Source organism: Carcharhinus amblyrhynchos, chromosome 3 (assembly GCF_965287045.1).
Source record: "Carcharhinus amblyrhynchos chromosome 3, sCarAmb.v2.hapA, whole genome shotgun sequence".
Lineage (NCBI taxonomy): Eukaryota > Metazoa > Chordata > Chondrichthyes > Carcharhiniformes > Carcharhinidae > Carcharhinus > Carcharhinus amblyrhynchos.
Window position 1 is genome coordinate 8758822 of NC_137326.1, and position 24526 is coordinate 8783347.

At 47.6% G+C, this 24526-nt stretch overlaps 1 long non-coding RNA gene and 1 other non-coding gene across 2 annotated transcripts in view; both read right to left on the minus strand.

The window, feature by feature from the left end:
* The window catches only part of LOC145341324 (uncharacterized), a 98553-nt gene extending 88249 nt beyond the window's left edge, over positions 1-10304 (minus strand). Inside the window, exon 1 of the long non-coding RNA XR_013886358.1 lies at positions 10252-10304. This is a non-coding gene — a long non-coding RNA (uncharacterized LOC145341324). The remainder of the gene's footprint in view (positions 1-10251) is intronic.
* Positions 10305-12930: 2626 nt separating this feature from the next.
* Positions 12931-13003, minus strand: trnaa-ugc (transfer RNA alanine (anticodon UGC)). Its single transcript has one exon. It is a non-coding gene; the product is annotated as a tRNA-Ala (tRNA).
* Positions 13004-24526: the final 11523 nt, after the last annotated feature.

The following is a 24526-nucleotide window of genomic DNA, read 5'->3' on the forward strand; positions in this document are numbered from 1 at the left end:
TACTAATAACCTGCGAGATTACTATACACAGCCCCTCTTAGTCCTCAGAAGAGGGGATTCCACAAAACCTTCCTTGTTTACTGTTGGTCGACGGGGCAGGGCTTCTTGGGAAAGTGCGCGTTTGGCGAACTCTTTCTTTTCTTTTTATCTTTCAAGGCTGAACTGACAGATAGGCCGAGGAAGTCACAAAGGATCATGAGGGGTGGCACGGTGGTTAGCACTGCTGCCTCACCAGCGCCGAGGGCCCGGGTTCGATTCCCAGCTCGGGTCACTGTCTGCGTGGAGTTTGCACGTTCTCCCAGTGTCTGCGTGGGTTTCCTCCAGGTGCTCTCGTTTCCCCCCACAGTCCAATAGATGTGCGGGTTTGGTGCATTGGCCGTGCTAAATTCTATCAGTGATGACTATCACTGTTTGCTGCGCAGATACATGGATTTGGGCCGGTGTCTGCGGGAGTTTGCGCATTCTCCCCGTGCTTGCGTGGGTTTTTTCCGGGTGCTCCGGTTTCCTCCCACACCCCAAAGATGTGCTGTTAGGCTGATTGGTGTAACAAATTGTCCCTAAATTAGTCTTCCCTCAGTGTGGAATGCCATAAGCATAGACAAGGGTCATGGGTGGAGAGGGGACTCAATGTTAAAATGGCGGCGCGGGCTCGTTGGGCCGAAGGGCCTGTTTCCCAGGCTGTGTTGTTCTTTTGTTCTTTGTTAAATTGCCCTTAGTGCCGGGGTGATTAGCTGGGGTAAAAATGTGGGGTTATGGGGATAGAGCCTGGGTGGGATTGCGGTCGGTGCAGATTCAATGGCCCCCTTCTGTACCGTAGGGATTATTTGAAAGTCTGCTGAAACCTGGTTGGATTTTTGTGTGGGAGGCAGTGCATGGGGGTCAATTGGTTGCATAAAAATGTTTTCAATCTGCAGAGGGGAAAAGAAGCCTTCACTCACTCACCAGGCAGTTCTCGCAACTGGAGGAGAAAATCCGGGATAGGTTCATGCTTAATGTTATGGACAATCCTTCATTAAAACATTAAAAAGTGACACATAATATACAAGTGTAGGAAGACCGGACTGAATAAATAAATGAACATTCTGGCCACCCAGCTCGCTCAGTCGATATTTCTGACTTGAATAACATAACTGAGCCAGAGATCTGGACATATAAAATGTAAAGCTCCTGATCTCAGTTGTATCATTAAGGACTGAAGGAGTGGCTCTCCCCCCTCCCCGTTCCACCCCCCCCCCCCCCCCCTTTCTTTCTGATCTGATTGCACTCCAGTGAAACGCACTGGGATGTTTTACTCCGCCAAGCCAGATTGGCTCCTGACCCGGCAACACCACAATTTTAAAATGCTCACTGACGTTTGTAAGTCTCCCCACGGCCTCACCCTCCCCTATTTCTGGAACCCTCTCCAGCCCCAACGATCCTCCGAGAGCTCTGCGCTTCACCAGTTCTGGCCCCTCGCGCTGTCCCGATTCCCGTTACTTCATGGGTTTTGCCGACAATCGACGATGGTTTCGTGGTCATCATCGGAGGGGGCGATGGCCTCGTGGACATTAACGTCACCGGCTAGGTCTGCATTTATTGTCCATCTGTAATCTCTAATAAGGACGGCACAGTGGTTGGCACTGCTGCCTCACAGCGCCAGGGACCCGGGTTCGACTCCTGGCTTGGGTCACCATCTGTGTGGAGTCTGCACATTCTCCCCGTGTCTACATGGGTTTCCTCTGGGTGCTCCGGTTTCCTCCTAGTCTGAAAGACGTTCTGGTTAGGTGCATTGGTCGTGCTAAATTCTCCCTCAGTGTACCCGAACAGGCGCCGGAGTGTAGCAACCAGGGGATTTTCACTGTAACTTCATTGCAGTGTTAATGTAATCCTAGTTGTGACACTAATAATTAAAACTTGGTGGCGTCCCTTCTGCCCCACTGCCTATCATTGGAATCCCCTCAATGAGTGTATCCACATCTTTCTCTCTTTTCTCCATCTTTAAGGTGTTTCTTAAAACCTATTTCTTTGATCAAGCTCATTGTGCCCATCTCCGTATGAGACTTTGGGCGGGATTTTCCAGCTGCGCTCGCCCCAAAACTGGAAAATTCTGCCTGAGGTCAATGCACCTTTCCAGTCCGTCCCTCGCCCGCTACGATTTCCCATGGCGGCTGGGTGAAAAAATGAGCTCCTTCATGTCAAACTGGGTCTGATTATGTCGATCCTGGGATGTTCCGCAATTGTACAGGTGTTTTAGAAATGCAAAGGGGAAGACTTAGAGTCATATTAGCGCAGATAGGGCCCTTCGGCCCATCGAATCATGGCTGCATGATTCCATTGGGGAGGGATGGAGACGTTCTGCGTACAAGCCTCATGAACTCTTTGCAATTCAACCTTATCAGATCAGTTCAGAACTGGAACGGGATCATGACTCTGCCGCAGTTGTTTGCCACCAGCCTGGCAAAGGTCTCTGGATGCCAAATAACCAAATAATTAACAAGGAATTGGGTTGGTTCTTTCTGGCTTTGTATCTGCCTGGAGTAGTCAGTAGAGTTTGATGAGGGATAGATATCTTGTCTACATATCAATCACCGTTATTAAACATTCATTCCCTCCCTCACTGACGCACGGTGGCGGCACTGCGTGGCATTTACAAGATGCAGCGTAGCCACATGCCAAGGTTCCTTCAACAACGTCTTCCAACTAGGTGGCTTCTACAGCCTAGAAGGACAAGGGCAGCAGTTGCATGAGAACATGCCACTACAAGGACCCCTTTAAGACACAGGGGAGGCGATGGCCTCGTGATATTATCACTAGACTATTAATCCAAACACTCAACTAATGTTCTGAGGACCCCGGTTCGAATTCCGCCATGGCAGATGGTGGAATTTGAATTCAAATGTAAAAAATATTTGGAATTAAGAACTACTGATGACCACGAAACCATTGTCCATTGTCGGAAAAACCCAGCTGGTTCACTAGTGTCCTTTAGGGAAGGAAATCTGCCGTCCTTACCCAGTCTGGCCTACATGTGACTCCAGAGCCATGGCAATGTGGTTGACTCTCAACTGCCCACGGGCAACGAGGGATGGACAATAAATACTGGTCCTGCCAGTGATGTCTACGTCCCATGAATGAATTAAAAAAACACACCATTCTGATTGTGTCACTGTTCCTTCACTGTTGCTGGGTCAAAATCCTGGAACTCCCTCATTGACACCATTGTGGGTGTACATACACCACATAGGCTGCAGAGGTCCAAGAAGGTGGCTCACCACCATCAGGGCAGTTAGGGATGACCTCTTGTAAATACGGCGTTTTCTCACTGCCCCTGACAAATGGTATCAAGGGGTCCACATCAGAGGGCACCAGTGATCTCCATCTTAGCCAACCTGCAGCGCCAGCTCACTGGTGTTTAGGGGCCTACTTTTCTGGCTGAGTTTTAACAGCCCTCTGTTTCCTGTTTCAGTGGGAACTTATCTGAAGAACTGAACAGTCAGCAATAATTTCCTCACTGGAGTGTGGTTATTTTACACATTTTGAGTCTAAAGTGCTTATACCTGAAAATGCACCATCTGATGTCCATATGGTTTTCAAATACTTGCATTTCCGTGATGTCACGTCCTCAAAATCTTTTCAAAGTGCTCCACAATATGATTTAGTTTGAATTGCAGTTGCTGCTATTCTACAGGCGAGGGTGGACAATATTTGGTACACAGCAAGATCCCAAGATCACAGCAATGTATTTACACTGCAGGGGCCATCACTGGGGTTCCTTCATTTACATTGCAGGGGCCATTATTGAGGTTCCCTCACTTGCTCTGCAAAGGCCATCAGTGGGGTTCCATCACTTAACTTGCAGGGGCTGTCACTGGGTTTCCCTCACCTACTCTGCAGGGGCTATTAATGGGTTCCCTCACTTGTTCCGCAGGGGCCATATTGGGGTTCTCTCACTTATTCAGCAGGGGCCATCATTGGGGTTTCCTCACTTACAGTGCAGGGGTCATCATTGGGGTTCCCTCACTTACATTGCAGGGACAATCATTCGGGTGGCCCCATTTATTCTGCAGGGGCCATCATTGGGGTTCCCCCACTTATATCGCAGGGGCCATCATTGGGGTTTCCTCACTTACTCAGCTGGGGCCATTATTGGGGTTCTCTCAGTCAGCAAGTTCCATCATTGAGGATCCCTCACTTACTCAGCAGGGGTTATCATTGGGGTTCTCTCACTTACTCAGCAGGGGTTATCATTGGGGTTCTCTCACTTACTCAGCAGGGGTTATCATTGGGGTTCTCTCACTTACTCAGCAGGGGTTATCACTGGGGTTCTCTCACTCACTCAGCAGGGGTTATCACTGGGGTTCTCTCACTTACTCAGCAGGGGTTATCACTGGGGTTCTCTCACTCACTCAGCAGGGGTTATCACTGGGGTTCTCTCACTTACTCAGCAGGGGTTATCATTGGGGTTCTCTCACTCACTCAGCAGGGGTTATCATTGGGGTTCTCTCACTCACTCAGCAGGGGTTATCACTGGGGTTCTCTCACTTACTCAGCAGGGGTTATCATTGGGGTTCTCTCACTCACTCAGCAGGGGTTACCACTGGGGTTCTCTCACTTACTCAGCAGGGGTTATCATTGGGGTTCTCTCACTCACTCAGCAGGGGTTATCATTGGGGTTCTCTCACTCACTCAGCAGGGGTTATCATTGGGGTTCTCTCACTTACTCAGCAGGGGTTATCATTGGGGTTCTCTCACTCACTCAGCAGGGGTTACCACTGGGGTTCTCTCACTTACTCAGCAGGGGTTATCATTGGGGTTCTCTCACTCACTCAGCAGGGGTTATCATTGGGGTTCTCTCACTTACTCAGCAGGGGTTATCATTGGGGTTCTCTCACTCACTCAGCAGGGGTTATCACTGGGGTTCTCTCACTTACTCAGCAGGGGTTATCATTGGGGTTCTCTCACTCACTCAGCAGGGGTTACCACTGGGGTTCTCTCACTTACTCAGCAGGGGTTATCATTGGGGTTCTCTCACTCACTCAGCAGGGGTTATCACTGGGGTTCTCTCACTCACTCAGCAGGGGTTATCATTGGGGTTCTCTCACTTACTCAGCAGGGGTTATCACTGGGGTTCTCTCACTCACTCAGCAGGGGTTATCACTGGGGTTCTCTCACTCACTCAGCAGGGGTTATCATTGGGGTTCTCTCACTTACTCAGCAGGGGTTATCACTGGGGTTCTCTCACTCACTCAGCAGGGGTTATCACTGGGGTTCTCTCACTTACTCAGCAGGGGTTATCACTGGGGTTCTCTCACTTACTCAGCAGGGGTTATCACTGGGGTTCTCTCACTTACTCAGCAGGGGTCATCACTGGGGTTCTCTCACTTACTCAGCAGGGGTTATCACTGGGGTTCTCTCACTTACTCAGCAGGGGTTATCACTGGGGTTCTCTCACTCAGCAGGATCCCATCAAGAGGGACGTGATAATATCGAGAATATCTGTTTCTGAGCTCAGGTTGGGTGAAGAATATTGGCCAAAACACCAGAGAAACCTGCTGTAGCGCTCTGGGATGTTCTACACCCTCAGACAGGGACTCGGTTTAATGTTGTATCTAAAACACCCTGGGCCCTTCGCTTGTACGCCAGGGTTGTAACAGCCACCACAGGAATATTATTTTATCCAGCTACTCTTCTCCCTTCCCACATTCTTTCTGGGGAGTTTTGCTTGAACTCAGTTGGCTGGACAGCTGGATCATCAATGCAGAACGATACCAACAGCGCGGGTTCAATTCCCGTACTGGCTGAGATTATTCATGGAGATCCCGCCTGTTCAACCTTGCCCCCTCACCTGAGACAAGGTGATTCTCAGGTTAAATCACCACCAGTCACCTCAGAGGGGAGTGCAGCCTGTGGTCACCTGGGACAATGGTGACTTTAACTTCACATCTATTTCTTCGGTTAAAAAAGAACCTGACAGAAGGAATTTACATCCACATACAATCATAATAGGGATAATCCAAAACGCTCCACAATCGACAGATTGCATCAAAGATCTCGCGATGGCCAGAAAAGTGGATCTTAAACAAATCAGTCTCATAATTAGCCATTAGCAAGCACTGAGAAAGGGAAAGTCATAAATGTCTTGAAATGTCATAAAAGTTGCCTGGATTGGGAGGCATGCCTTATGAAGATAGGTTGAAGGAGCTCGGTCTCTTCTCCCTGGAGAGACGAAGGTTGAGAGGTGACCTGATAGAGGTTTATAAAATGTTGACAGGAATAGATAGGGTGGATTCTTGGAGGCTATTTCCCAGGGCTGAAATGGTCGCTACGAGAGGACACAGGTTTAAGGTGCTGGGGAGCAAGTACAGAGGAGATGTCAGGGATAAGTTTTTCACTCAGAGGGTGGTGAGTGAATGGAATCGGCTGCCGTCAGTGGTGGTAGAGGCAAACTCGCTGGGGTCTTTTAAAAGACTTCTGGATGAGTATATGGGATCTAATGGGATTGGGAGTTACAGATAGTTCTATGGCCTGGTAGGTATGGATATGATTGGCGCAACTTGTGGGCCGAAGGGCCTGTTTGTGCTGTAGTGTTCTATGTTCTAATGTCACCGTGAGGCACCATGGCGATGGTGACATCATCTTCAGTGCAATGTCACCCATTCAAATTCAAGCCTTAAAACGGAAAGCCATAGCCAGGAGGGCTCCGATTGGCTGGGACTTTGGCAGGCTGCAATGGGATTGGTGGGGTTTGAATTTCTTTGAGCGAATGGGCAGCCAGCATTAGCCCGAGCGATGTGGGGCGCAAGTGAGACTTTAGATTGCTTCATTAACAGAGGGAGAGAGAAAACAAGCAAAGTATCTCCTCCCCGGTTTCAGCAAGTTTTCAATCTTCTCATTGGAAACCCATGGAGGGGGGAAGTTTTCCCATCCTGCCCACCACAGGAAGTGTAGCGGGCAGGGTACAGAGCGGGCAAAGGTCCGTCAACCTTTCCAGTTTGGGGCCAGCGCGGCCAACGGTCTTACATTGGGCACGGTAAGAGAGATGAATGCTGTTTCTTCCTCTAAACTTTAAACCATTGTTCATCCTCACTGCAAGTTCATCCCATCTGCCTCATTAAAGTTGCTTTGTTTCCCTCACTTGTGCCCCTTTGGAAGCCAGTCATGCCACAGCGCTGGTTTTCCACGGCGCCATTTCTACTGATGTGGAGATGTCGGTGTTGGACTGGGGGAAACACGGTAAGGAGTCTCACAACACCAGGTTAAAGTCCAACAGGTTTATTTGGTAGCACGAGCTTTTGGAGCGCTGCTCCTTCGTCAGGTGAGTGGGGAGAACTTCCACTCACCTGACAAAGTAGCAGTGCTCCGAAAGCTGGTGGCATTTACTACCAAATAAACCTGTTGGACTTTAACCTGGTGTTGTGAGATTTCTTGCCATTTCTACTGCCACCTTCCGCAATATGCCCAACAAGAGTTGGTCAACGTAACAGCCCCTTCCACAAATATTCACTCCCTCCATCCCCGACGCTCAGTAGCAGCCGTGTGTACTATCTACAAGATGCACTGCAGCAATTCACCAACAACCCTTAGACAGCACCTTCCAAACCCACGTCCACTTCCGTCTAGGAGGACAAGGGCAACAGATACCTGGGAACACCACCACTGCAACGTTCCCCTCTAAGCCACTCAGCATCCTGACTCGGAAATATATCGGCGTTCCTTCGCGGTCGCTGGGTCACAATCCTGGAACTCTCTCCCTAACAGCGCTGTAGCTGTACCTACCCCGCAGCGGCTGCAGTGATTCAAGAAAGCAGCTCACCGCCACCTTCTCAAGGGGTATTTAGGGAAGGGCAACAAATGCTCACCCCAGGCGGAGGGGCCCACATCCCGCGACTGATGAAATTTAAGGAAAGTGTTAATCCAAAAATCGAACTCACTTCCCTCCTTAATCGATGTGAAACTCTTGCCCAGAAACTGCCTCTGGAGCTAGGTATTTCTCTTGTTAAAAATGGTGCTCCACTAACTTGTTAAAAGCTTCAGCGACGCTAATTGAAAGCACACTACCTGCTGCTGCGCGATTAATGTCAGAAAATGCTGCCTGTAAAAGCCCCAGATGGGAAATAAATTACATTTGTTTACGGGGGAAGTTGTTGTGATGTTTTAATTGCATTCCGATGCCCGCCAATTACTGCCCTCAGTATCCGCAACATTGTGTTCAGTGCGCCTTTTACCATTAATTAAAAACACATCAAAAATTCCCAATAAACTTGCCTTGTTCCCATCTGTTCAGTGAATTGGGTGTTTGGGTTGCCAGGAGAGAATCATTTCAAAGAGCACAGTAGGCTCAGTTTTTCTCTCCATTGAGGCACCTTTAACCTCCAGACCATTCTCCTTCTGTAGGAAAGGTTGGCAATGTCGGTTCTGCAGGTTGGAAGTTCATTCGCACACGAGAGACTCAAATACTACCCAAAAACTACACCATGTTTCAACCGAATCCTCAGTGACAACCTGATCCAAGGAGTCAGATTTTTTTTATTCATTAGTGGGACATGGATGTACTGGCAGGGCCAGCATTTATTGCCCATCCCTAGTTGCCCTTGTTCAGAGGGCAGTTGAGAATCAACCACATTGCCGTGGCTCTGGAGGCACGTGTAGGCCAGACCGGGTAAGGACGGCAGATTTCCTTCCCTAAAGGACATTAGTGAACCAGATGGGGGATTTTCCGACAATCGACAATGGTTTCATGGTCATCAGTAGATACTTAGTTCCAGATTTTTTAAAATTCAAATTCCACCACCTGCTGTGGCGGGGTTCGAACCTGAGTCCCCAGAACATTAGCTGAGTTTCTGGGTTAATAATCTATCAATAATACCACTAGGTCATATATATATATATGACCGTGTGTATGTATATATGCATATAGATAAATATATATAATATACACACACACACACACACATGTGCACACACACACACATGTGCACACACATATATATTTTATATATGTTACACATATATATATAATTAAGGGGGAGGCGATGGCCAAGTGAGGTATTACTGCCAGACCAAATGATTTCCCTCTGTGCTTCAGATTCAATGAAAATCTTCTTCTTATCGACTTACTCAGGAACAGATGAATTCGACCCTCGAGTCAATTGGATCATGGCTGATCGGATAGCGGCCTCAACTCCATTTTCCTGACTGCCCCTCCAGTGATGCAGCCTCCACTGCTCTCCGGGGTAGAGAATTCTGCAGGCTAATGACCCTCAAGTGAAAAAAATGATCCCCTCATCTCATTTTTAAATGATGAACCCCTAATTGAGTCCCCTAGTTCCAGGTTCCCCCATGAGGTGAAATGTCCATGAGAGCATCAAGTTTCTAGGTGTCCAGACAACCAACAACTGCACTGGTCCCTCCATGTCAACGCTATAATTAAGAAAGCCCACCAATGCCTCTATTTTCTCATAAAGTTAAGGAAATTTGGCATGTCCACCATTTGTTTTTACAGATATACCATAGAAAGCATTATTTCTGGTTGTATCACAGCTTGGTATGGCTCTTACTCTGACCAAGACTGCAAGAAACTACAAAGCGTTGTGAGCATAGCCCAGTCCCATCACAGACACCAGCCTCCCATCCACTGACTCCGTCTACACTTCCCGCTGCCTCGGCAAAGCAGCCAGCATAATTAAGGACCACACGCACCCCGGACATTCTCTCTTCCACCTTCTTCCATCGGGAAAAAAATACTAAAGTCTGAAGTCGCGTACCAACCAACTCAAGAGCAGCTTCTTCCCATTAGACTTTTGAATGGGCTTACCTGGCAGTAAGTTGATCTTTCTCTACACCCTAGCTATGACCGTAACACTACATTCTGCACTCTCTCCTTTCCTTCTCTATGAACGGTATGCTTTGTCTGTATAGCGCAAGAAACAATACTTTTTCTGTATATCAACATGTGACAACAATAAATCAAATCAAATCAAACCAAACCCTGAATCTTAAGGTCACCTCTCAACCTCCTAAGCTCCGATGGGTGTAATCCCATCAAGCTCAACGTTTCCTCATCAGATAACACTTCCATCCGAAGAATCAGTTGATCGAAACTTATCCGAATTGCTTCTAATTTGATGTTTCCTTTCCAATTATTGGGCGTTGCACTTGAAAACGAGGAACATAATACTGTAGGATCAGAGACTGTGAGTGTCTTCATTTTCCCAGTGACCAACCCTCAGCACGTAACAACAGGGAAGCCGTTGTGTTCTGTTCCTTACTCACCCACTTTCTTGGTCTTCCTCTCGGCCGTTTCACTCTCGGTGGCTCTGCTTTCTGGATTGGCGGAGACAGAGAGAGAGTCGGAAGTCAGCACCATTAAATTAGTAAGGGGTTCAAACATCTAAGAACATTACGAATGCTCACCTACATTGCTCCCAGTCACTGGCTGCTGTAATATTGTTTAATTAGTGCAACATATTGATAACCAGTGTTGGAGTGTCTTCGCGCATGCTTCCTATCCCGGCCTGAGTTAGTCAACCAAGCAACGGGCAGAGTGGCCCCCTTATTGGTCAAATTATCGGAGGACGGAGGGGAATTAATGTAGCTCTGAGTGAGAGTCAGGCTTTTGGGAACCAGAGGGGAGGAAAGACGGGAAGACAGGGAATTTTTAAAATATACACTTGCATCGTCGAATGTTGGCCAGGCGTGGGTAAACGTCAGCAAGAGGCCAATATCTATAATTTATCAACAGGTTGATATATACATCATTTTGAACTAGGATTACAAACACAAAGTAGTCTCATAGAATCATAGAAGGATAGAATCATAGAATCCTATAGTGCAGAGGAGGCCATTCAGCCCATTGAGCCTGAGCCAACAACAATCCCACCCAGGCTCTATCCCCATAACCCCATGTATTTACCCTGCTAATCCCACTAACAAAGTGGCAATTTAGCGCAGCCAATCAACCTAACTCGCCCAACTTTTGACTGTGGGATGGAACTGGAGCACCTGGAGGAAACCCACGCAGACATGAGGGGAATGTGCAAACTCCACACAGAGAGCGGCCCGAGGCTGGAATTGAACCCGGGACCCCGGCGCTGTGAGGCAGCAGTGCTAATCAGTGCGCTCATGGCGCCATGTAACCCCAGTAACTCTTGGTAGGAAATTCATATTGTTTGTACGAGGGCAGTTCTGGACTCAAGGAATAAAATAGTAAAAATGGGGAAATCGGAATGCCGGTCCGAACTGGTCATGTTTACTTCACAATGGAACGTCAATAAAAACTGGGAAACCGGAATACTGCTCCAAACTGTTTATTCCAATTGAGATGATTCACCACACAGCCGAATAGCTCTCAAGCCCACACATTACTAATGGAAAATCTAACAGCCACCAGAGAAAGCCTGTCCCAATCAAGAGTCAGTGTCTTCAGAAAAGGAGGGAGGAGATGGCAATTTTGTTGTTTTGTTAACATAAAAGGGGCAAAGTAAAATGGTGGCGAGAGATCCGGGCTGGAATGTTCCGGTTGGCGGGAAACCATGGCGACAATCACGTGACCAGAAGATCCCGTCACCGGCCAATGTCGGGTCACCACCGCTGGAAAATCCCGCCCACAGACTTATGTTGCCTGGCAAGGGATACAAACCGACAGCATGACCGATGAAAGGTCAGATACTTGCTGGCCAGTTCTATCTCGCAACACTCAGTCAGCATTTCAACCCTAGTGGCACAGTGGTTAGCACTGCTGCCTCACAGCACCAGGGACCCGGGTTCGATTCCTGGCTTGGGTCACTGCCTGTGCAGAATCCTCCCTGTGTCTGCATAGGTTTCCTCCGGTGCTCCAGTTTCCTCCCAAGGATATGTAGGTTGGGTGGATTGGCCATGTTAAATTGCCCATGAGTGTCAGGGTAAGTATGTGTCCCTGATGGGAATAGGTCTGGATGGGATTGTGGTCGGTGCAGACTCGATGGACCGAATGGCCTTCTTCTGCCCTGTGGGGATTCTATAATTCTATGAATTGAACCCAGGTCCCTGGTGCTGTGATATAAATATAAGATTTTGTTATTTTTCGAGTAGGTTTGGACTCCAAATATAAGCTTCCATTTTCTCAATTTCTTCCTTCCTATCTGGGGGTTTTTAGCCATAAAATCACAGTGCCAGGAACCCAGGTTCGATTTCTGGTTTGGGTGACTGTGCTTGGTTTGCACGTTCTCCCCGTCTCAGCGTGGGTTTCCTTTGGATGCTCCGGTTTCCTCCCACAGTCCAAAGGTGTGCTGGTTAAGTGGATTGGCCGTGCTAAATTGTCCTCAGTGTACAGGGATGTCCCAGTAATATAACCATTACACTATCAGCCCAGTAACCGTTATATTAGTGTTCACAGCACCCTGGTGTGCTGAGAAGACCACCCTCCCACCCACCCCTCCCACTGCCTGTCACAAGTACGCCACAAACACAGATTCAAAATTTATGTAACCAACTAAAAACTAACCTCCGTATTAAACTCTGTAGTTGCCATCTCCAAGACCTGATGAATCAGAAATCCTACAGTGCAGAAGAAGGCCATTCGGCCCATCAAATCTGCACCGACCACAATCCCACTCAGGCCCTATCCCCATAATACCACGCATTTACCCTAGCTAGTTCCCCCTGACACTAAGGGGCAATTTAGCACGGCCAATCCACCTAACCAGCACATCTTTGGACTGTGGGAGGAAACCGGAGCGCCTGGAAGAAACCCACACAGAGACGGGGAGAATGTGCAGACTCCACGCAGACAGTGACCCAAGTCAGGAATTGAACCTGGGTCCCTGGCGCTCTGAGGCAGCACTGCTAACCAGTGTGCCACCCCAAAATTATGCCAGACCTGTCACCCATTCATGGAACTTGTCTTCATCTAGTTTGAGTCCTGCCGCACCCTCCCTTCAGCTTGTTTGGTACTAACAACTCAATGTTTAACACAGGCTCCAGCAAGGATTGAACTTGTAACCCCTGGTGAGCAAGACCAGTTCTCTAACCACTGAGCCATGGAGCCAACTTGGAGGCATGTGTCAGCTGGGAAGGCTACCATTCCCAACTGCCCAACACTCTCCAATCATCTCCCCAAGGATTCTGACCTAAGAGTCTTGCTTCACTCCTTCATAGTACGTGGGAGTCACTGACAAAAGTCAGCATTTGTTGCCTGTCCCTAATTGCCCTTAAACTGAATGGTTTAAACTGGGTTAAATTGAAAAGGATATTTCAGACGGTGGTTCAGAGTTAACTACATTACTGTGGCTCTGGAGTCACGTGTAGGCCAGACCAGGTCAGAATGGCAGATTTCCTTCCCTAAAGGACGTTAATGACCCAGATAGGTTTTTACAACATGTGGGCACTATTACTGAGACCAGTTTTACATATAATATTAACTTAATATGATAAATTAATTATTATATTAAATTAAATTCCACCATATATGGGGGGATTTGAACCCGTGACCCCCAGAGCATTAGCTTGGCTACTAGATGATGATGTTAATTACATTGCCACTACATCACTGTCTCCCCAGATGATGCTAGTATGAAAACTCATGCAGTGGCTGTAAACTGAAATCAGCTATTTCTAGTTCAAAATCACCTCCTTCGAATTAAGTTTTTAAAGTTTATTTATTGGTCACAAGCAGGCTTATGTTAACACTGCAATGAAGTTACTGTGAAAATCCCCCATCGCCACACTCCGGCGCCTGTTCGGGTACACTGAGGGAGAATTTAGCACCTAACCAGCACATCTTTCAGACTGTGAGAGGGAACAGGAGCACCCGGAGGAAACCCACGCAGACATGGGGAGAACATGTAAACTCTGCACAGAGAGTGACCCAAGCCAGGAATCAAAACTGGGTCCCTGGTGCTTTGAGGCAGCGGTGCCAACCACTGTGCCACCCGTGCCGCCCACAATGCAGAAGGAGGCCATTTGGCCCATCCAGCCCCACCCAGGCCCTTTATATGGACGTGAACCCACACACTTATCCTGTTAATCCCCCTAACCTACACACCTTGGGACACTTTGGGAGAATTTAGTGAATCCACCTAGCCAGCGCATCATTTGGACAGTGGGGGAAAACCGGGGCACCTGGAGGAAACCCACACGGACACGGGGAGAATGTGCAAACTCCACACGCAGACATTAACCAAGGCTGGAATCAGACTTGGGTTACTGGCGCTGTGAGGCTCTGCCACTGTGTCGCCCACACTTACTGGGTGGTTCCATTTTCATTTTGCACGCGCACACTGTTGTTTTATTTACATTGATAAACTCTAACGACCGGATCATTTTTCAATGCAAGTAGAACGGCTTCCTGTCGACAAAAACAGTCCGTGAAGGGCACATCCTTAAGCGTATCAGAACTGTGTAGTCAAATCCCCGCTTTATAATTATTGTTACTCACTGCTGTTATTATTTTACCATTGAACCCTGGCCTAACTCATGAGGCAGGGTTAAGGAAGCTGGGTCGTGTTTGCTTTGGAAGCAGGAAGGTTTTGAGTCCAATTCGACTTTTCCAAGATTACGAAGGGGATTGGCAAAAAGTTAATCCCATCCAAATTGTTCACTGTGCTGGAAGTTCAAACGTCAGGGGACAAGGGGTGGGAGGAGTGGGGGGGTGGGGGTGAAACCAGGAGCCTGGGTGGATGAAGGGAAATGAGATTGACTTTCTTTTTCCACGCACACAAAGAGTAATAGAGCTGGTGCCATATTTTACAAGGCCCAGGCCTTTGAAGTAGCTCATATAAATCAATACAAGGGCCAATTAAATGCGTCTCTGGATTGGGAAGGTGGATGGGTGGGCTTGAGTTCAGTCGGGAAGGAATGAGCAGGGGCCCAAAGGGAGCATGCTGGAGGGATGAGCCATCATACAGGCTCTCCTCGTTTTCTTGTGGAATTTGACATCAAGGCACAAAGGAAACTTTAACCGGCAGGATATGAGTTCATCGAAAACTGTTGTGCAGGAACGTCAATCAAAGAGCAAAAGGACAATGAACAGTACAGCACAGGAACAGGCCCTTCAGCCCTCCTGCACCTATCATGTTGTCCTAACTAGACCAAATGTGTGTATCCCTCTATTCCCCGTCTGTTCATGAGTCTACCCAACTAAGTCTTAAATATCACCAACATATCTGCCTCAACTACCTCACTTGGCAGCGCATTCCAGGCCCCCACCACCCCCTGGGCAGCACGGTAGCACAGTGGTTAGCACTGCTGCTTCACAGCTCCAGGGACCTGGGTTCAATTCCTGGCTTGGGTCACTGTCTGTGTGGAGTTTGCACATTCTCCTCGTGTCTGTGTGGGTTTGCTCCGGTTTCCTCCCACAGTCCAAAGATGTGCGGGTTTGGTTGATTGGCCATGCTAAGAACTTGCCCCTTAGTGTCCTGAGATGCTTAGGTTAGAGGGATTAGCAGGTAAAGTATGTAGGGATATGGGGGTAGGGCCTGGATGGGATTGTGGTCAGTGCAGACTCAATGGGCCGAAGGGCCTCTCTCTGCACTGTAGGGTTCTATGACTCTGTGTAAAAAACTTCCCCCGCACATCTCCACTGAACCTTCCCCCACTGCACCCCCCTCCCCCCCCCCCCCCTTACCTTCAACTTAAAGCTTCCAAATGTTCACCTTATCTATACCCCTCATAATTTTATAAATTTCTATCAGGTCACCCCCTCAGTCTCCGTCTTTCCAGGGAGAACAATCCCAATTTATTCAATCTTTCCTCATAGCCAATATCCTCCATACCAGGCAACATCCTGGTAAACCTTTTCTTCACTCTTCCCCAAACCCTCCATGTCCTTCTGGTAGTGTGGTGACCAGAATTGGACACAGTATTCCAAATGTGGCCTGACCAACGTTTTATACAACTGTAACATAATTCGCCAACTCAATGCCTCGGCCGATGAAGGCAAAGTGTGCTTTCTTCACCATCTTTTCCTCCTGTGCTGCCACTATTAAGGATTTATGGACCTGCACACCCAGATCCCTCTGTATGTCTACGCTCCTGATGGTTCTGCCATTTATTTTGTAGCTCCCACCTGAATTACCAAAATGCATCACCTCGCATTTGTCTGGATTAAATTCCATCTGCCATTTCTCTGCCCAGTTTTCCAGCCTATCTATGCCCTGCTGTATTCTCTGACAATCTTCACCACTATCCACAACTCCAGCAATCTTAGTAGCATCTGCAAACTTGCTAATTTTCTTCCAAATCATTTATATAACAGACAGCAGAGGTCCCAGCACTGATCCCCGCAGAACACCACTGGTTACAGACCTCCATTCACAAAAACACCCTTCCACAATCACCCTCTGTCTTCTACGGCCAAGCCAATTCTGAATCCATCTAGCTAGTTCACTCCTGATCCCACGTGATTTAATCTCTAGGATTGTCCTGGGAGCACGAGATATTAAACACAAATCATCCAGATACTGCAGCGATCAAAGCTGGGGAGACATGTCATCTTAGAATCTCCACAGCGCAGGAGAGCATTCCGCCCATCAGGTCTGCACCAACACTTCGACAGAAGATCCTACCCAAGCCATTTCCTGTAACACCACGTCCGTTACCCTGCTAATTCCCAAGCCTGCACATCTTTGGACACGAAGGATTAATTCAGCATGGCCAATCTACCTAACCTGCACATCTTTGGACACTAAGAGGCAAGTTAACATGGCCAATCTACCTAACCTGCAAATCTTTGGCTACTAAAGGACAATTTAACATGGCCAATCCACCTAATCTACACAGATTTAGACACTAAGGGGCAATTTAGCTTGGCCAATCCATCTAACATAGACATTGTTGGACCAGAAGGAGCAATTTTGCATGGCCAACCCACCTAACCTGCAAATCTTGGGAGTGTAGGAGGAAAACTGAGCACCTGGAGGAAACCCACGCAGACACAGTGAGAATGTGCAAACTCCGCACAGCTACTGAGGCTGGAATTGAACTTGGGACCCTGACTCTGTGAGGCAGCAGTGCTAACCACTGTGCCACCATGCCGCCCTTAGGGGAATCATTGTGCGGGGGGTGGGGGGGGATAAAAGTACCATTTTCTTTTGTCTTCTTTTAACACGTGGATTAATTACAAAAACATTGCTGAAAAGGGAGACATGCTGCTGAAGCTTTTTGTTGCATACTCATCAGGACAAACACGAGAATGCCAAATTTCAAACAATCACAGCAATTTATATGAACAAAGAAAAGGATGCTGATTGGTTAGCAAGTAGATGCTGATTGGCGGAGATATTGCCATGGAGAAAGCAATGCGGAAGTATAGACAGCTCATGCACCTTGGTGATGCAAAAAGGTGGAAAGCTTAAAAATATTCCTTTTGCTTGCACAGAATGGGTCGCTGTGTATGAATGTGCATCACTCCTAGCGAGCATAAATGAACTGCATTACGAGCTTGACTGATTATCTTGAATTGGTTGTTAGTGTAGCTATTAGCGCACTCGGGATTATTCAACAAGTGCTGCCCAGTTACTGAATCACACTGAACAAAGATACTGGAGAAAGAAAAAAATTGCTTTTTGACTGATAATGGTGTGATCAGCAAATTTGCTGATGACACCAAGATGGTTGGATTGGCGGGTACTGAGGAGCAGTGCCTGGCAATGCAACAGGACATAGACAGGCTGGTAGATTGGGCAGATAGATGGCAAATGGAATTTAATCCGGAGAAATGCGAGGTGATGCACTTTGGCCGGAATAATGTGGAGGGGAGTTATACGATAAAAGGTAGAACTATCCGGAGTATAGATACGCAGAGAGACCTGGGGGTGCAAGTGCATAAGTCCCTGAAGGTGTCGGTACAGGTGCAGAATGTGATGAGGAAAGCGTATGGTATGTTAGCCTTCATAGGAAGAGGTATAGAATATAAGAGTAGGAGTCTGATGTTGCAGTTGTATAGAACGTTGGTTAGGCCTCACTTGGAGTACTGCGTCCAGTTCTGGTCGCCGTACTACCGGAAGGATGTAGAGATCCTGGAGAGAGTGCAGAGGAGATTTACCAGGATGTTGCCTGGTATGGAAGGGCTGTCTTACGAGGAAAGATTGGATGAACTTGGGCTGTTTTCCCTTGAGAGACGTCGGCTGAGGGGGGATCTAATAGAGGTTTATAAGATTATGAAGGGGATAGATAGAGTAAATGGTGGTAAGCTTTTTCCGCTACAAGAAATGGATAGAACGAGGGGTCACGGGCTTAGGGTGAGGGGGGCTAGGTATAAGACAAATATTAGAGGGCAGTTTTTCACGCAAAGGGTAGTGGGGGTGTGGAATGCACTGCCGAGTAAGGTGGTGGAAGCAGGCACGCTAGGGTTGTTTAAGAGTCACTTAGACAGCCATATGAGCGGGCTACATATAGGGGGATATAGTAGGCCTTACTGAACATTGTAGGCTTGGGAATACGTTTTGCCTCAGGAATGTTAGTCTTTGCCTGTTTAATAATGAATTTTTTTGTCTCCACAGGCATTTAAGTCCAGCAAGGGGCATGCAGGCGGCAGGTTGTAGTGGGCTGCTCTTGGATGTTGCTTTGGGAGTTGCCTATTGCTTCATGTCGTTAGTGTGCTTAAACTGGACCATCTCGAGGGCAACATGACAGCTCAGAGACTATCTCTGTTGCTGTGCGGACACATGGATTTGGGCCTGTGTCTGTGGGAGTTTGCACGTTCTCCCCGTGGTTGCGTGGGTTTCCTCCGGGTGCTCCGGTTTCCTCCCACATCCCCCAAAGATGTGCTTTTAGGCTGATTGATTGGGTACTAAAATTGTCCCTAAATTGGACCTCCCTGATCCTCGCACGTTAGGCGTAGACTAAAATCATGAATAGGTCACTGAGATAGTAGGACGGCGGCGCGGGCTCGTTGGGCCGAAGGGCCTGTTTCCCGTGCTGTGTTGTTCTTTGTTCTTTGTTCTTTGTTCTTTGACTGAGTGGAGCTTAATGGCCCAGGTGGTAAAATTGTCAGGAATATATCCAGCCCGAACTGGCATCCTTAAACTGCGGAGAAAAGATACAGGGATGTGTGGAAGAAAAGTAGAAGTGAAGCATTTCCTTCCGATCAGGTACCTTTTGGACTGCTCGCGGTTCCTTGTTCTTGCTGCCGATTGGTCTTCCTCGAGGTCGCTTTGGAGTAGGAGGTCCAACAGGTTCCTGAAGGGCAAAAATTAACATTGACATAAACGAGAGAAACATGCCAGAGGAGCATTCTTTTCAAAGCATAACATTACATCTAACAGATTGCAACAGGATATAAGAACATAAGAACATAAGAACATAAGAAATAGGAGCAGGAGTCGGCCATCTAGCCCTTCGAGCCTGCCCTGCCATTCAATAAGATCATGGCTGATCTGTTGTGGCTCAGTTCCACTTTCCCGCCCTCTCCCCATAACCCTCAATCCCTTCTCTTATCAAAAACCCATCAACCCGCTTCTTAAAAATATTTAGCGAGGCAGCCTCCACCACTTCAACGGGCAGAGAATTCCAGAGATTCATCACCCTTTGAGTGAAGAAGTTCCTCCTTAACTCCGTTCTAAACCGCCCCCCCTTTATCTTGAGGCTGTGCCCCCTAGTCCTACTGTCTTTTTTGAGCGGGAAGAGTCTCTCCACCTCTATCCTATCCATCCCATTCATCATCTTATATGTCTCAATGAGATCTCCCCTCATTCTTCTAAACTCTAACGAGTACAAGATATGGGATCTGCGCCAAGCCAAAGGTGCTTTGCTCTCGAGTTCTGAGCTTCAAAGAGCTTCACACAATTCGTTAGCACTGCTGCCTCGCAGCACCAGGGATCTGGGTTCGATTCCAGCCTCGGGTCAGCGTCTGTGTGGAATCTGCACATTCTCCCCGTGTCTGCATGGGTTTCCTCTGGATGCTCCAGTTTCCTCCCACAATCAAAAGGTGTGCAGGTTAAGGGGAATGGCCATGCTTAATTGTCCCTTTGTGTCCCAAGATGTGCAGGGTAGGGAGATTAGCGGGGTAAATGTGTGGGGTTAAGACATAGGGTCGGGGAGGGGGGCGGGGTGAGATTGGGCCTGGGTAAAATGCTTTGTTGGAGAGTCAGTGCAGACTCAATGGGCTGAATGGCCTCCTTCTGCACTGTAGGGATTCTACGATTCGGCAAAGGTGAGACACTGGGCACAATGGGTGACATTTTGCGGCTTATCCCAAAACCTGAGGTCAGTGGACCGCTCCGATTCCTGTGGCAGGCAGGGCAGTAAAATTCTGGTCGATGCCTACCACCCTCTGTCATCAGCACTCCCCGTTCCTGTGTGGTCCACAGGATACACTAGAAGTACCTTTAGGTTACCTTAAAGCTCGTCCTATCCCTGTAGCGTTTATCACAGAGAAGAACAAGCGCAGCAATGTTGTGGCAACACCACAGTTTCCAACCGGCAACACCATCACAAGTTGGAGGTTTATCACCCGTTCCTTTGTGATTGTTGGGTCAATATCTGGGACATCCTGAAGAAGTGCCAAGGGGAGAGGAGCTTCTCCATATGGGCCAATAGCCATCTTCCCAGGGCAACTAGAGTTGGGCAACAAATGCAGCTTTGCCAGTGTCACCCAGGTCCCAATGACAGAACTGGGATCAGTTTGATGGGTGAATTAAAGAGTCAAAGCACTTCAGGCAACTTGGACTAAAGTTTCCAAAGTTTTTCATCTTGCACTCATCAGGACAAATGCAAGAATGCCAAATTTTAAACAATCACAACAATTCAAGCAACTGGAGAACAAGGTGCTGGTTGGTAGGCAAGTCAATTCTGATTGGCTGAGACATTGTCATGGAGAAAGCCACAGGGAATTACAAGCTCCCCAAGATTCTTGGTAATTCATAAAAATCTAGAAACAGAAGTCAGAGTAGGCCATTCGGCCCTTCGAGCCTGCTCCGCCATTCATCTTGATCATGGCTCATTGAATTCGATATCCTGATCCCGCTTCCCCCCATATCCCTTGATCCCTTTAGCCTCCAGAGCTATATCTAATTTCTTCACGAAATCAGACAATGTTTTGGCCTCAACTACATTCTGTGATAGTGAATTCCACACATTCACCATCCTCTGGGTGAAGAAAATCCTCCTCACCTCAATCCTAAAAGATTTACCCTTTATACTCAAAGTATGACCCCTAGTTCTAGACTCCCCCACCATCGGGAACATTCTTTCTGAATCCACCCTGTCTAACCCTGATAGGATTTTATATGTTTCTATGAAATCCCCTCTCACTCTTCTAAACACAAACAAGAAATATGTTCAAGTTTTGCGCCTTCTTTGGATTACCTGTTTTTCTGTTGTAAAATTTGTAAAATATTCACGGTAATAAATGAAAGTGTATGCCCGCAGTTCAGTAACAAAAGGAACAGTATCAACAAAGAATGCGGATAAAGCTAGCTAATAAGGCAACAAAATCCCACTTATTCTTGAACCAAAGGTCCTGTTCACCTTTAAGAATAACTACACCAGGTTAAAGTCCAACAGGTTTATTTGAAACCACAAGCTTTTGGAGCACTGCTCCTTCATCAGATGAGTGGAGAGTTGGGTTAACAAAGAGGGCATATGTAGACACAGACTCAATTGCAAGATAATAGTTGAAATGCGAGTCTTTACAGGTATATGCCGTGTCTGTGAACCCAACTCTCCACTCTCCTGATGAAGGAGCAGTGCACCGAAAGCTCGTGCTACCAAATGAACCCACTGGACTTTAACCTGGTGTTGTGGGACTACTTACTGTGCCCACCCCAGTCCAATGCCGGCATCTCTGCATCATCTTTACAAAATCAGCTCTCAGCCTCCAATTAGTGGAATTAGCTTATTTCACATGGGAAGTGACATGATGGGAAGAGACGTGTCCCAAATGGCAAGATGGGCCTACTTGCTGCAGGTTTTGCACGGAAGCTGCCGTGCACAGCACGAAGAAACATTTTCAGTGTTAACTCTGGAGTTCAATGCCGAGGTGGGCCATTAGCAGTTCAACAAGATAGCTGCGTTCTTCAAGCCCCAACGCAGCCCCAACACTCAAATATGGAAAACATTCAATTTCTCAACACCTTGATAAACATCAGAAATTCAAAGGGAAGCTTTTTTTTAAGTTTTCGCTTTCCACTTGGCCAGCATTAGAATGAAATCTGAGCACCACTTGCCACTGATCTATCACCATCAATCCCTCACGGTGAGTCGATGCTTTCTTGCTGATATTGGAACAGGAGTGAGATATCAGCGTGGATTTGCCGGTGAACCTTTTCTTAGCCTTCCAGACTCTCCCCCAGTGAGGACACTGGTTCTCTGTCAGTAGAGATGCTGGGTTCATTATTGATATGGGCACCTTTCTGTCTCTCTCGCTGTTCCCTCTCGCTGGCTGCTCTTATCCACAGGAAGATCTTGGCACCATTTTTGCTGATGGATCATAAGACCAAAAGATACAGGAGCAGAATTAGGCCATTTGGCCCATCGAGTCTGCTCCACCATTCAATCATGGCTGTAAGAGGGCTAGAATACAAGAGAAGGGTGTGCTTCTGAGGTTGTATGAGGCTCTGGTCAGACCCCATTTGGAGTATTGTGAGCAGTTTTGGGCCCTGCATCTAAGGAAGGATGTGCTGGCCTTGGAAAGGGTTCACAGGAGGTTCACAAGAATGATCCCTGAATGAAGAGCTTATTGTAAGAGGAATAGTTGAAGATTCCTGGTCTGTACTTGTTGGAGTTTAGAAGGATGAGGGGGATGTTATTCAAACTTACAGAATACTGTGAGGTCTGGATAGAGTGGACATGGAGAGGATGGTTCCACTTGTTGGAAAAACTAGAACCAGAGGGCACAACCTCAGGCTAAAAGGACAATCCTTTAAAACAAAGATGAGGAGGAATTTCTTCAACTAGAGAATGATGAATCTGTGGAACTCGTTGCCACAGAAGGCTGTGGAGGCCAGGTCATTGAGTGTCTTTAAGAGATAGATAGGTTCTTGATTAATAAGGGGGTTAAGAATTATGGGGAGAAGGCAGGAGAATGGGGATGAGAAAACTATCACCCATGATTGAATGGCGGAGCAGATGGGCCAAAGGCCTAATTCTGCTCCTATGTCTTATGGTCTAAGTTTCTCAGCCCCATTCTCCTCCTAGTCTTTGATCCCCTTACCAATCAAGAATCAATCTGTCTTAAATACACTAAATGACCCAGTCTCCTCTGTGGCGATGAATTCCACAGATTCACCACCCTCTGTTTGAAGAAATTCCTCCGTATCTCGGTTCTAAAGGGTCACCCCTTTACTCTGAGGCTGTGCCCTCGGATCCTTGTCACTCCTATTAATGGAAAGACCTTCCCCACGTCCACTCTATCAAGGCCTTTCAGTATTCTAACTGAACAGTGAAAGGCCTGGGTGTCTGGGTATCTGCTTCCTATGTGTTGATGCTAATAGCGAGGACCCTTATTGATGCTTTGTCATGGTCTTTGAAAGCTTTCCCCATATTCCAAGTGAATGGGCTCCCTGGTGTTGCTGCGTTCAGCATCAGGCATTCTGACAAGATGTCCCATCTAGTTCTCAGGGATGAGGGATTACCACAGCCTCTATTCTTGGCATGTCCGTGTCTTTCAGGGCACTTGTGTTTGTATCTTTGTCTTCCTCTCTGATTCTAAGGCAATGTTGATGGTTTTTCTCTGAGGCCTTGATATGGTCCTGAAATTCTCCAGAATCGGAGAATTCCCAGTGGGATTCTCCGATCCCGCCAGTAGCGCGCTCCCGCCAATGGGAATCTCGCTCATTGTCGCTAAAAACTGTGAAGCTATCACATAAACACTGGATTAAATCGTCCCAACTGCACATTCAGTATTTTGTCCTCCAAAAGGTGAAGTGTAACCACGGCGGAGGATAAGAAAGGAGCAGCAACCGGCAACTACACAGGTAAGAAAATCGTTGCGAATCCAGCACCCAAGAATGGCAAGACAGCCAGGAAGGAGAGTCCATAGCATCATAGAATCTACAGTGCAGGAGGCGGCCATTTGGCCCATCGAGCCTGCACCAACAGCAATCCCATCCAGGTCCTATCCACAAAACCCCATGTATTTACCCTGCTAACCTCCCTGACACTAACGGAGAATTTAGCATGGCCGATCCACCTAACCTGCACATCTTTGGACTGTGGGAGGAAACCCACGCAGACACGGGGAGAATGTGCAAACTCCAGATAGACAGTGACACGAGGCCGGGAACTGAACCCGGATCCCTGGCGCTGTGAGGCAGCAGTGCTAACCACTGTGCTGCCTTTTCCACTGTTACTCCATTTACATACAAGGTGATGAAGCAGCTTCACCCCAGCACTGGCATCTCCTCCAAGGCCATGAGAATCATGAACTCGTTCGTCAATGATATACAAGATAAGAGCAAGAGGAGGCCATTCAATATTGCTGCGCCATTCATCACGATCATGGCTGACTGTTCAACTCAATAGCCTAATCCTGCTTTCTCCCCGTAACCATTCAGTCCAAGTGCTATATCCAGGCGCCTCTTGAATGCATTCAATGTTTTGGCATCAACTACTTCCTGTGGTAATGAATTCC